At 47.3% G+C, this 11,437-nt stretch overlaps 1 protein-coding gene across 1 annotated transcript in view; it reads right to left on the bottom strand.

The window, feature by feature from the left end:
- The window catches only part of LOC103606574 (CUB and sushi domain-containing protein 2-like), a gene marked incomplete at both ends in the record, with an annotated part of 104,683 nt that overhangs the window by 76,596 nt on the left and 16,650 nt on the right, over window positions 1–11,437 (bottom strand). The window lies entirely within an intron of this gene.

Raw genomic sequence — 11,437 nt, forward strand, 5'->3', positions numbered from 1 at the left:
GTATAATCCCACTTATATGAGGTACCTAAACTAGTCAAACTAAGAGACAGAAAGTGGAATGGTGGTTACTAGGGAATGGGGGTGGTGGTGGGGAGATACTCTTTAATGGGGATGGAATTTCAGTTTGAGAAAAAGTTCTGGAGATGGGTAGTGGTGCTACCAACCACTAAGTATCCAGTGTACTTAATGCCACAAACTGTGCACTTAAAAATGGTTAAAATGGCAAATTTTATGTTATGTATATCTTACTACATTCAAAGAAAAGAAGTCTGCTTTGGATATGTTCATTCTTAGACTCCTGTTAATATATATGGAGCCCTGAAGACCCATCAGGGCTGAAAATTTAAATCGAGAGTCACTGGCATACAGATGATATTGCAAGTCAACCTGTGATGGGCTGAAGTTCCCTGGGACAGAGGTTGGATGGAGAAGAGGAGGGTCCCAGGACACCCAGGCAGTCCACATGTAAAGGCTGAACAGAGGTTGAACAGTGGAGGAGACAGCAAAGGAGACTAAGAAGCAATGGCCACGAGGTAGCTAGCTATGTGGTTTCCTGTTAGCCAAGAGCAGAAAATAGTTCAAGAAGGACGGATTACCAGTGTCATCTGTTGCCAAGAGGCCAAGTCAGATAAAAATGGAGGATAAAAGTGACATTGGATGTGGCAACCTGGAGATCACTGGAAATCTTAGCAAGGTCTGTTTTAGTGGCAAGGCAGGGCAGAAACCAAGAAAGAAGACTGTCTCAGCAACTGGAGGTGTCTGGGAAACTGGGTGATAGCTTTATGGGGTAGAGTAATGGGGGGTTTGGTGGGTGCTGTTTTTGTTTTGATTTTAGATGGTAGATACTAGAACATGCTTCTGTACTGTTAAAAGTACTCAACAGAGAGGGAAAAAATGAAGGAATGCAAGAAAGATGAACTTTGGGGGAAGATGAGATCTGGAGCACAGGGGAGGGGCTGACCTTGGACAGGAGCCAGGACATCTTGTCTACTGAAGCATGAGGTGTGGCAGAAAGGTCGGCTCACCAAGAATTTCATCTGCTCATCCACATTTCCTGGCTCCCTTGCAACTAGGCTAGACCACATGACTGTTTCTGGCCAATGAAATATAAGTTGGAAGTGATGTGTATCATATCTCGGCTAGGGCAGTGAAAAGCCCATGCTGGATTCTCCACTCACTTTCATCCCGGATGGTGCCACTACAAGATGGTAGAACCCTCTTGAGCCTGGATACCCACCTGCATGACTATGTGCATCAGAGCTATTCCCATTGACCTGTGACAGACACATACCATGAACAAGAAATAAACCTTCGTGGTGTCACACCACTGAGTTTTAGGGTTGATCAATTCAAAGAAGAAAATGGCAAGAGATGAGGTCTGAGTGGTAGGCAAGGGTTAGAACCAGGAGGGCCTTGTGTACCCTATCAATGGCCTGAATTTTATTCTGTAGACAACAGAAGATGATTGAAAGCTTCTGCCCGGTGTTTAGCATGGCAGATTTGCATTTTAATTAAGCCACTCTGGTAGCAGTAGGGAGGATGAGTTGGAGAGTACTAAGATGCTGGGAGATCAGTAAGAGGGCTGTTACAACTCACAACGAAAGAAAGGTGATGGGTTGAATTCAGGGAGTGGTCGCAAGAATGGAAAGACATGTTGTAGGAGGTACTTTGGGAGAACTTAGTAATTAATTGAATGTGGCTGGTGAGAGAGGAATTAAGCAGATGATTCCCAGGTTTTTGGACAACTAGGTAGAGGGTGGTGGAATAAACTAAGAAAACAAACTCTAACCATGTTAGAGGTCAATTATGAGCAAAGTTGGGACAAGTTGAGTTGGAGATATTGGTGGTACATCGAGGTGGAGATGTCCAACAGGCAGTTGGCTCTACAGTTTGATTCTCAGTGGGGAGGCTGGGCTAGGGAGCCAGATTTGGGAGTCAAATCCAATAGGTGGTATCTGAAACCGTAAGAGCAGGTAAGATCACCCAGAGAGAATGTGTGGAGTGAGCAGAGCAGTAAGGCAAGAACAGAGCCTTGGGGACATCGAAGGAGACACAGAAGGAATGGTCAGAGAGGCCCAAGAAGAATCAGAAAGAGCAGCATGAAGGCAAAGAGAAAGGAGAGTTCCAAAAGGAGAAAATAATCAATAATGTAAAGCAATGCAGAAATATTCAATAAGATGAGACCTGAAAGTATCTTCTCGAGTTGCAATTGGAGGTGGTAGTGTTTAGGGTGGGAGTTATATGCAGAAATATTCAATAAGATGAGACCTGAAAGTATCTTCTCGAGTTGCAATTGGAGGTGGTAGTGTTTAGGGTGGGAGTTATTCTCTGACGATGGTCTTAATGTGAATGGTTTCAGGGGATGGCTGCGGGTGTAGAGAGGAGAGGGCAGAGTAGACGAGGAATGAGTGGGAAGAGAAGACTTGGAGGCAGCCAGTGTAGACCACGCTTCAAGAAGCTTGGATGAGAAATTCTCAGAGATGCCAGAGGTTAGCCTCCTCCATGAAGCCTCCCTGTATTGTTCAAACTAACCTTGCCTGCTCCCTTCCCAGATGATTCTCTGACGATGGTCTTAATGTGAATGGTTTCAGGGGATGGCTGCGGGTGTAGAGAGGAGAGGGCAGAGTAGACGAGGAATGAGCGGGAAGAGAAGACTTGGAGGCAGCCAGTGTAGACCACGCTTCAAGAAGCTTGGATGAGAAATTCTCAGAGATGCCAGAGGTCAGCCTCCTCCATGAAGCCTCCCTGTATTGTTCAAACTAACCTTGCCTGCTCCCTTCCCAGATGACCAAAACCGTTGATTTCAACAGTGATTATTTTGCCATTTCATTAGACTGTCAAATGCTAGTTTCCTGTGTGAATCCTGCTTCCCTGGTGAGTCTGTGGGTGCTGCACATCGCCACTGGATGAGGGGAAACTGGGATTAAAAGAAATAGAAGGGATAGAACAAAAGACTTAGGTCAGCCTTAGGAATCTGGGAAGAGGTTGCAGGGGCAAGAGAGAGACAAAACCAGTGTGAAAAACTGGGTAGGGTAAGCCAAGAGTGAGCGGAACCAACATTCGAGGAGAAATGGGAAAACAGAGACCAGGAGGGGGCCTTGAACATTCTGAATGAACCAACATCATTCTGGAAGACAGGTCTTGCCAGAATCAGGAGCCTCTGGAAGGGCCCAGAACAACTTCTTCCGTCTGTCCTAGTGGCACCATCAGGCATCTGGCAGCTCCTCGAGAGAGATCGAGGACAGCGTCTTGTTGTCTGGTGCCCTTTGCAGTCCTGGCACAAGCCTCTTCGCAGACAAGGCACTTAGTACAAACCTGTTGCATACAGGCAGACCCGCGGGGGGCAGGCCAGCTGCCCGACCTCAGCTTCCCACGCACAGAGCTTTGCCAAGTCACGAGCTCTAGCAGAGCTGCTGTGCCGACTGCGGACACCACCGGCTCACGTCCTGCCCCTCCCAGCTGTGGCATTTGTTCTGTCTGAGAGCAAGTTCTCCCCCGTGGAAGGAAGGAAGTCACATTGATACTCCATGGAGAGCACAGGAGCCCCAGCCCTCGCCCCTCTGGACGTGTTCGTGCCAGCAGCATGCTAGGGCACTAATCCTTTCCTACTGCTCGCTGCAGAGCTTGTAATGCTATTTCCAACTCTGAGAGATACGGGAGATGAGATTTTAAAGGGCTGGTTATTTATGGCCTGGCTCCTGATGGATACACCAGATGCAATTTCATGGGCTCCATCAGAAGGGAGCAGTTTCTTGGTGTGACTTAAAGTGTTGCGATGTGTCAGGGAAAGAGAGGGAAGCAAAGATGTCACAGACCCACAGGAAGGCAGAAAGTTGAGTCTCGACCAGAGTAGGCCCATTTGCTGACCAGCTCACCCAGAAGGGGTTCAGCATGCTCAGTCCTGCACCATCTCAGCAGTTTCCGGAGCATCTCTGCCATCTTAAGAACTTGACCCTGCCTTGCTCCTGACATTCAAAGAGGATGAAGCCCCACAGGACAGGCTGACCAAGTCTATGCCACTTCCATGTATGAAGTTCAAGGGCACATATGGCATTGTGATGATGGGCCTTTACACATGCGGTTTCCTCTGCCTGGAATGCTGCTCCCCAAGTTCTTCCAATAGTCAGATCTCAGCCTAAATCCTGCTCCCTCAGAGTGGCCTCTCCTGACCCCTTTGTCTTACAATAGGGTCCCCACTGCTGTTATTCCCCATCCTGTCCATTTCCTTTATGGCACTCATCATAGTTGTATTTTACATTTATTTTGTGAATATTCTATTAAAGTCAGTCTCCCCCCAATAGACCATAAGTTCCACATGGCAGAGGCCTTATTTGTCTTCTCCACCTTCTTATTCCCAGTGCCAAGCCCAATGTCAGACAAGAGAAGGCCTAAGTCGTTCGTTGGGATGAGTCATGATGGAAAGCTGCTGGTAATGAGGATGGAGGTGGTCAGGCGATGGTGGTCACGATGAAAGAGATATTGCTGATGCAGGTGATGCTGCTGCTCTTCGTGAGGATGACTTCTCAGAGTCCTGCCAGGCTATTTACTGGATCATCGAGCTTTTCAGGTGTAGCTGTTGATGTCAGCTGCCCACCCTCATCAGTCTTAGCCCAGAGACTGTGTATCAATGACCAAGGGCAGCTGTGTCCTGTATCCAGCCTCTTCTTCCTCGCTGGCATTGACTCCCGCTGGTGACAGTTTTGTACTGGAGAGACCAGCGAGCATCGCCATCCCCCATTCACCCCCGCTGCACTCCTTCCCCTCTGTTCCTACTGTAAATGGCCCCACCACAGTTATCCAGCCAGAAACTCGGGATCGTCGCCCCCTCCTCTGCATCACTTCCCAGCTGCCACAGTTCAAGGCCGGATTATCTCCTGCCTGAGTGGTCATGGAAAGGTTTTATAGCGGGTTTCTGGGTCTGCCAGTTTGACCCAATTAAAATCCCAAGCAATTCTTACTTCCTTGCTTAAAACGCTTCTACAGCTTTCCACAGCCTGTGGAACCCTCTCTGGCTTGTGAACAGGGGGCAGGGTTCTTTCCGGCCCGTGCTCTTCTTGTGTTGGCTTCAGGCCTCCTGTCCTGTCCTTCCTGTCTTGCTCTTGGCACCTGACTTGCAAAGTCCCAAACACACCAGAGTTCTTTCCTGCTCCATGCCGGTGGCAGAGTCCTACTCACCCCTCAGTTCAACTCGAAAGTCATCCTCTGTGGGATTCGTTTTCTGAGCCCTCCCAGTAGCATCTCCACCATGACAGAAGACTGAACACTTTTTTGGAGGATGGTCTTAGTTTTTGTCTTCCCAGCACCCAGGTTTTCCTTTGGGGAACCACCCCTCTTCCATTCCACTCCCACCCATGAGGTTTGGATGGGGCAGATAGTCATGTGACCTGGGTCTGGCCAGTGAGGACACCCTCTGGCTACCTGGTGTTGAGGGGTGGGTACATGACTCAGTCTGTTCTAATCAAGGTTCATCTGAGGGCTTCTGCGGAACCATTAGGAAAGAGATTCTCCCTTTCTGCTGGGACTGTTAAACAGGCAGGCTGTAGGGAGCTGGTGGCAGCTACCTTTGCCACCTCATGGGGAAAGCCTGTCTGTCACAGGAAAGCAAAGCCTTGGGAGTGGGAGAAACATTATATGCATACCTTGATCCAGCAGTGGCTCCCTTTCTGCTGGGACTGTTAAACAGGCAGGCTGTAGGGAGCTGGTGGCAGCTACCTTTGCCACCTCATGGGGAAAGCCTGTCTGAGAATGAAGCTAATACACAGGAAAGCAAAGCCTTGGGAGTGGGAGAAACATTATATGCATACCTTGATCCAGCAGTGCCTGAAGCCAAGCCCTGGACTTTTCAATTACAGAAGCCAACACATTCCCTTTTTAGCTTAAGTCAGCTGGAGGTGGGTTTCTATTTCTTGAATCAGAAGAATCCCAGCTATTACATTTCTCTTTTCAATTCCTAGGGAAACTCCTTTACACTTCTTCGACAAGTACCTAACACATGATATTGTAAAGCATTTAATTATATTTTGCCTCTTTGCCCTGACTGTGAGCTCCAGGGCCCAGCACGGTGCATGACTATGACATAAACATTTGCAGAGTGCATAAGTAACTCCTTTGCATCCTGGGCTGTGTCTTTGTCTCTCCAGCACCCAGGGAGAGCCTAGTTCATAGAAGGGTCTCAATAAATGATTATGGGAAATAAACAGGGGGAAAGTAACAAAGAACATAACAATCTAAACCCATGGTTTGATAAAGTATATGTGAATGAGGAAATAAGCGAACAGTTATTATTAACAACCCCCCACTGGCACGCTGTTCTCATTCTAACCATATCTGAATCTAATGGCTCCTGAATGAAATATCTGGTTAAAAGCCACTGAGATCCAATGGTTCTAGTTGGCTCAGATTCTGTGTGTAAAATGCCTAATAATTAAAACAAGGTCTTTCAAGAGGAGAAAGAATGTTGCTAGCAAAATTTTCAAACTGAATGTCTGTAAAGTAGGCGGGAGGTTTCATATCCTCACCTACAACCACCAAAGTGAACAAATGACGGGGAGTGAAGGGAGGGACACCCCTCGGGGCTCTTATGGGGTAAAAAGGAGGAGTGAGTTGTGCACACTTCATGGTGATTCTCGAAAGAGTTGGTTGCTGGATCCAGAGAGTAGGTAAAGCTTGAATTTCCAGGGAAATTTTCTTTTCAAAAACTGCCCAAGTCTCTCCAGTGGCCACAGGGGCAGGACCTGGGAGGTCCAGATGGGTGGAGCAGACTTTCTTCCATTCCTGAGCTAAAGGAAGCCGTCAAGGCTCAAGGCTCAGAGGCCCAGACGCCAGAGCCCGGCTGGGTGCATGGTGGGGAGCAGCTTCCCGAGGGAATTCCTGGGAGTGCTTCCTCTTGGTGCTCCCGCAGTTTGGCCAGGAGGACCAGGCAGAAGCCCTAGAACAATGCCCTCCCTGCCCCCTCATCTCTCATATCAAAATGGTACCCATTGTCTGCGCCTGTGGGTGCGTCATGGAGTCCTCCCTTTTCCTAGCCCTGCACGGAGCAGCCAGTGGTAGCTGAATTAGTGAAATCCTCTTTTGCTTTGCTAACAAAGCAGCTAATTGGCCAGTTTGGGGCTGGTCCAGGTACAGAAGTGATGACACCCACAATATGATCACAAAGTGCAGCCCTGGGAAGACAGTTTCAGCATAATCCCTGTCCCCCCTTGTGACATTTGCAAGGGCATCCTCCCATCTGACCCAGGGACCCTCTCCCAGTCCACCTCATCTGGGTTTCTAGACAATTCTTCTGGAAGCTGAATCAGTCGGGGCAGCCAGGCTGTGCCTTTCTGCCTGGTGAGATGCCTCTAGGCTGGAGGGCTTGGATGGTGGCCTCAGCGAATCCACCAAGAATGGGGCCAGTGAGGCTTTGAGTCCCTAACTCTGGTCCCCCTCCCAGGAGAATTATACCTACCATAAGCCAGGTTGCATGTTACATGTTTAGCCTCTCCACATGCTTTACAAAGCATGTTGGTATGTTGAGCCCCAGTTTTCAGATGTTAAAACGGAGGCTCAGAGAAGTTAGTAAATATCCCAAGATGACACAAGTACTAAGAGTGGATCAGGGTTTTGAACCAAAAATTGCCTGACTCCCACGCTGGCTGTCTCCCCCGTGAAATGACAAGAGGCAGGCTCGATGCCTAACCCAGAGGAACTGCACAAACCTCCTCTCCCATAGTTTCAGAGGGTATGTCTGACTTTCTCTCCTATCTTGTAGACCAGGGGAAGATTCTGCAGAGACTCAAATGGAAGGTGTCAAGCATGAGACAGAGGGAGGAGGGGGGAGATTCCAGATCTAGTGGATTCTCAGGGCCTGAGCTTCACTGATTTTCTCTACCAGTGGAGAGGCCAGCTCTGTAATGGGCTGGCAATCCCTTCTGCTTGTTATAATATGATCCTGATACCTTCCAGGGACCCAGATCCCCCTCACGAGAAGGGTCTTCTACATCCTCCAATCCCAGCCCTCAGAAAATGTCCAGTGGCCTCATGAGGAACTCCAGTAATGGTGAGAGTATTTTCCTAGAATTTGCTGTGAAGGAATAGGGGCTTCATGATGGTTGGAGCCAACTGACTGGGTCACAGCAGAACAAAGAAAGAGCCCCTGCCCCCCAGAAGGGTCAGTGAGAGGAAATCTGGCTCCTAAATTGAGTTCAGTGAACTGGAGATGAAAGTGCAGGGGGTAGACTTGGTGATGTGTGTGCGGTGGTGACTTGGAGGGGTGTGTGCAGGGTGATTTGGCTGTGTGTGTGTGTGTGCACGTGTGCGTGTTGTTGGGGAGCAATACCAAATCTACTGTCTGGACTGTAACCCTTGGTCGCTTCAAGCCTGCACGTGTGCGTGTGTGTGTTGTTGGGGAGCAATACCAAATCTACTGTCTGGACTGTAACCCTTGGTCGCTTCAAGCCCAGCTTTGCTCATGGTCAATCACACACAGGAAAAAGCAATTAACTTTAGGGAGAATGAGTATAAAATACTATGGAATCTCTCAACATGTCAGTGCTCCAGGGTTCAGTGCTCACCATAGTAACAGCCTTTCTCCATTCAAAACATGTATTGTCAGATTCCCAAAGGCTGGTCATGGACCAATGGAACAGGAAAAATCGGTCCACTGATTGATGCATATATCTCGCTGGACTCTGGTGACGGGCACACACTGCTGTACACGTGTGCTCCCCACCTCATCTTTCATGATGTCAGCACAAGGTTGCCAAGTGATTATTTCCTGACACATTTTTGGCTTTGAATTGTCCTTTGTTTTATGAAATAATGTGCTGAGGAGTTGGCAGGTTTTCTTTTAATACCCTTACTTGGCAAAATAAAAAATTATGAACATATATTTCCACAATTGTTTCCCTAGTCCATGAAATCTACACGGGAACCCCTAATTACAGCTTTCCTGTTGCTATTCTACTTGGGGGAGGAGAAGAGTGTGGAAACTGAGTCAGGGACATTACATGGGACCCTCCTTTCTGAATCCATGGGAACCTGCTATCCGGTAAGGGAGGTAGCAAATTTTCTTCTCTCAAAGGGGTCCTGTCCTCTAGACAAGTGAAAGGATGCCCAGTTGTCCAAATCTATCTTTTCTAACAGGATCTGTTGCCTTTCTATGCCTTGGCACAGAGCTCAAGAGAACAGCCTGAAATCGTAATGTACACTAATAAATGCAGTATCCTCATAAAGCAGCAGCATCAAATCTTCACAGGAATCCCGGGATCCATAAAGGAGAGGGGCAAGGGAGAGAACAGATTCTTCCCACACATACTTCCTGAGCCTCCAAGTTTGTTTATCCATAACTGCTGTGCAAGTATAAATTGGAACAACAAATGCATCCTGCCTGGCATGGTGACACCAGCCCTGTAAATAATTATAATTTAATCTTACAGCAAAGAGTTCTGAATGACTCCCCTAACCATTTCCTCTGCTTAATTCCTTTCCCACTGAGTGACTTAATAGGAAAAGGAATATTCTTGCAGATTTGTTTCACTCCAGAAGTTTGGACAATGTGTAAACTCACACCTGGCAGTGTGTGTGTGTTGGGGGGGGACAAGCTAGAAGAGACCATTTGGCCCATGGATAAACAAGTGAGTTGAAGAGGCCTTGGGAATGGAAGAGAGGGAGCTGGCAAGGATCTTCATCTTGGTACCTGTTTATAGAAGTGGAAACTTGGGAACAGTCTAACAAGAGATCTGGTGAGTAAGCTGTGCCACGGTCTTAGGTGGAAATGCTACACAGCCAGGAAAAACCATCACAGATGCAGCATGTCATAGCCTGCTGTGATGGCGAAAAGATAGGCTTTGGAATCAGATTAACCTGGAGTTAAATCCCAGCTCTTATCCTTACTAGCTGTGTGACCTCAAGCAAGTAGCATAACCTCTCTAAGCCTTACTTTCCTCATCTGTAAAAGGAGGAAAATTATACTACCTACTTCATAGAGTTTTTATGAATATGAAATGAAATTATAGCTATAAAGAGCTTAGAACCAGTCTGGCACATATGGGTAGTGAATGCTCCATAAAACACTGTTATTTAACCTATTATATTTTGGAGCCATCTGTAACGATATAGGACAAGTTTTCATGATACGATGCTAACCTAAAAATACATGACTACAAATATACTAAGATTCTAATTTTGTAATATTAAAATATGTATAAATAGCCAACTAGCTTGATTTTGGCCAAGCAAAAAAAGCCAAAGGGGAGTACATCAAAATTTTAATAGCTGTTATTCATTTCTCTACCCCTTTGTATATTTTCCACATTTTCTACAAAGAGCATATTTATTACATTTGCAATCAGTAAAATAAGTATTTTACAAAAAGAGGCAGAGGGTCCAAGGGTCTTCAGGCAAACATCAGGATTCCAGTTCAGTGAAGGCTCTTCTAGACTTTGAACCCAACTCCTAGCTCGACACCACCAGCCATTGTTCCTAGACTAGTTGACAGAACATCAACTTCCAGAGCAGTTTCAGTCTTCAGCTCATATGTGCTTCTCTCGATGCTCCAACCATGGTAGGAAATGACCTGGCCAAGTTCACACAACAAGCCAACGACACCTGGGTCTTCTGACTCCCAGGTGGGCTTGCCTCCACTGCACCAGGAAACTTGAGTATTTTGGGTTACACTAGTCCCTAAATCTGAGTCTGTATTTGGGTAGACTCCATTCCTACTTTTTCTCTTTTAAATAGTCACACTTGGCTCCTACCATGGATTTGTCTGATTTTCTTACACAATGAGATTCTCAAAGGACCATGTCTTATTCACTCAACTGGTGTTTCTACCACCAAGAAAATGGGTATAAAGGAGGTGTTCAATAAATGTGCCATTCCTCCTATTTTCTTCCTCTCCCTCCCGTCTTTCTCTTTCCCTCCCTTCCTCCCCACCCCCGCTGATTGCCGTGTCTCCATCTTTCCTTGGCACTGTCCTTCCCTCACTCTTGCAGCTGCCCCCTTCTGCCTCACTCAGAATCCTCAGCGACACCTCCTCCGCCCTTGATCCCGTGCACTGAGCCCTACCTTCCCCTGGCACTATGAAGCAACAAAGGCTGCAAAGATGTCCCATCCTGGCCTGAAGCACGAATGGACACATCCTTCTAGTGGCTCCTGATGTGCCAACAAAGGTCCTCCCGATCCCCTTATCCTGATAACACAGCTACAAGGAGAATATGAGTGTTCCAAATGCCACACCACCCCTTGTGAGGCTTGTCACCCAAACAGGAGGCCAGATACTTCCTTAAGCCACTGTCATCTTGGGCATAGCCCGTGAGTCTAATTCTGGGAGAAAACAAGCAATAAAGGCTGGTAAGTCTTCAATCATCCATCTCCTCCCTAACTCATCAATATCCAAGAGTCTCCCTGGAGCATGCCACAGAAGAGCCCGTGCTTTTTTTTTTTTTTTTTTTTTTTT

The sequence above is a fragment of the Galeopterus variegatus genome, unplaced genomic scaffold (assembly GCF_000696425.1).
Source record: "Galeopterus variegatus unplaced genomic scaffold, G_variegatus-3.0.2 Scaffold6705, whole genome shotgun sequence".
NCBI lineage: Eukaryota > Metazoa > Chordata > Mammalia > Dermoptera > Cynocephalidae > Galeopterus > Galeopterus variegatus.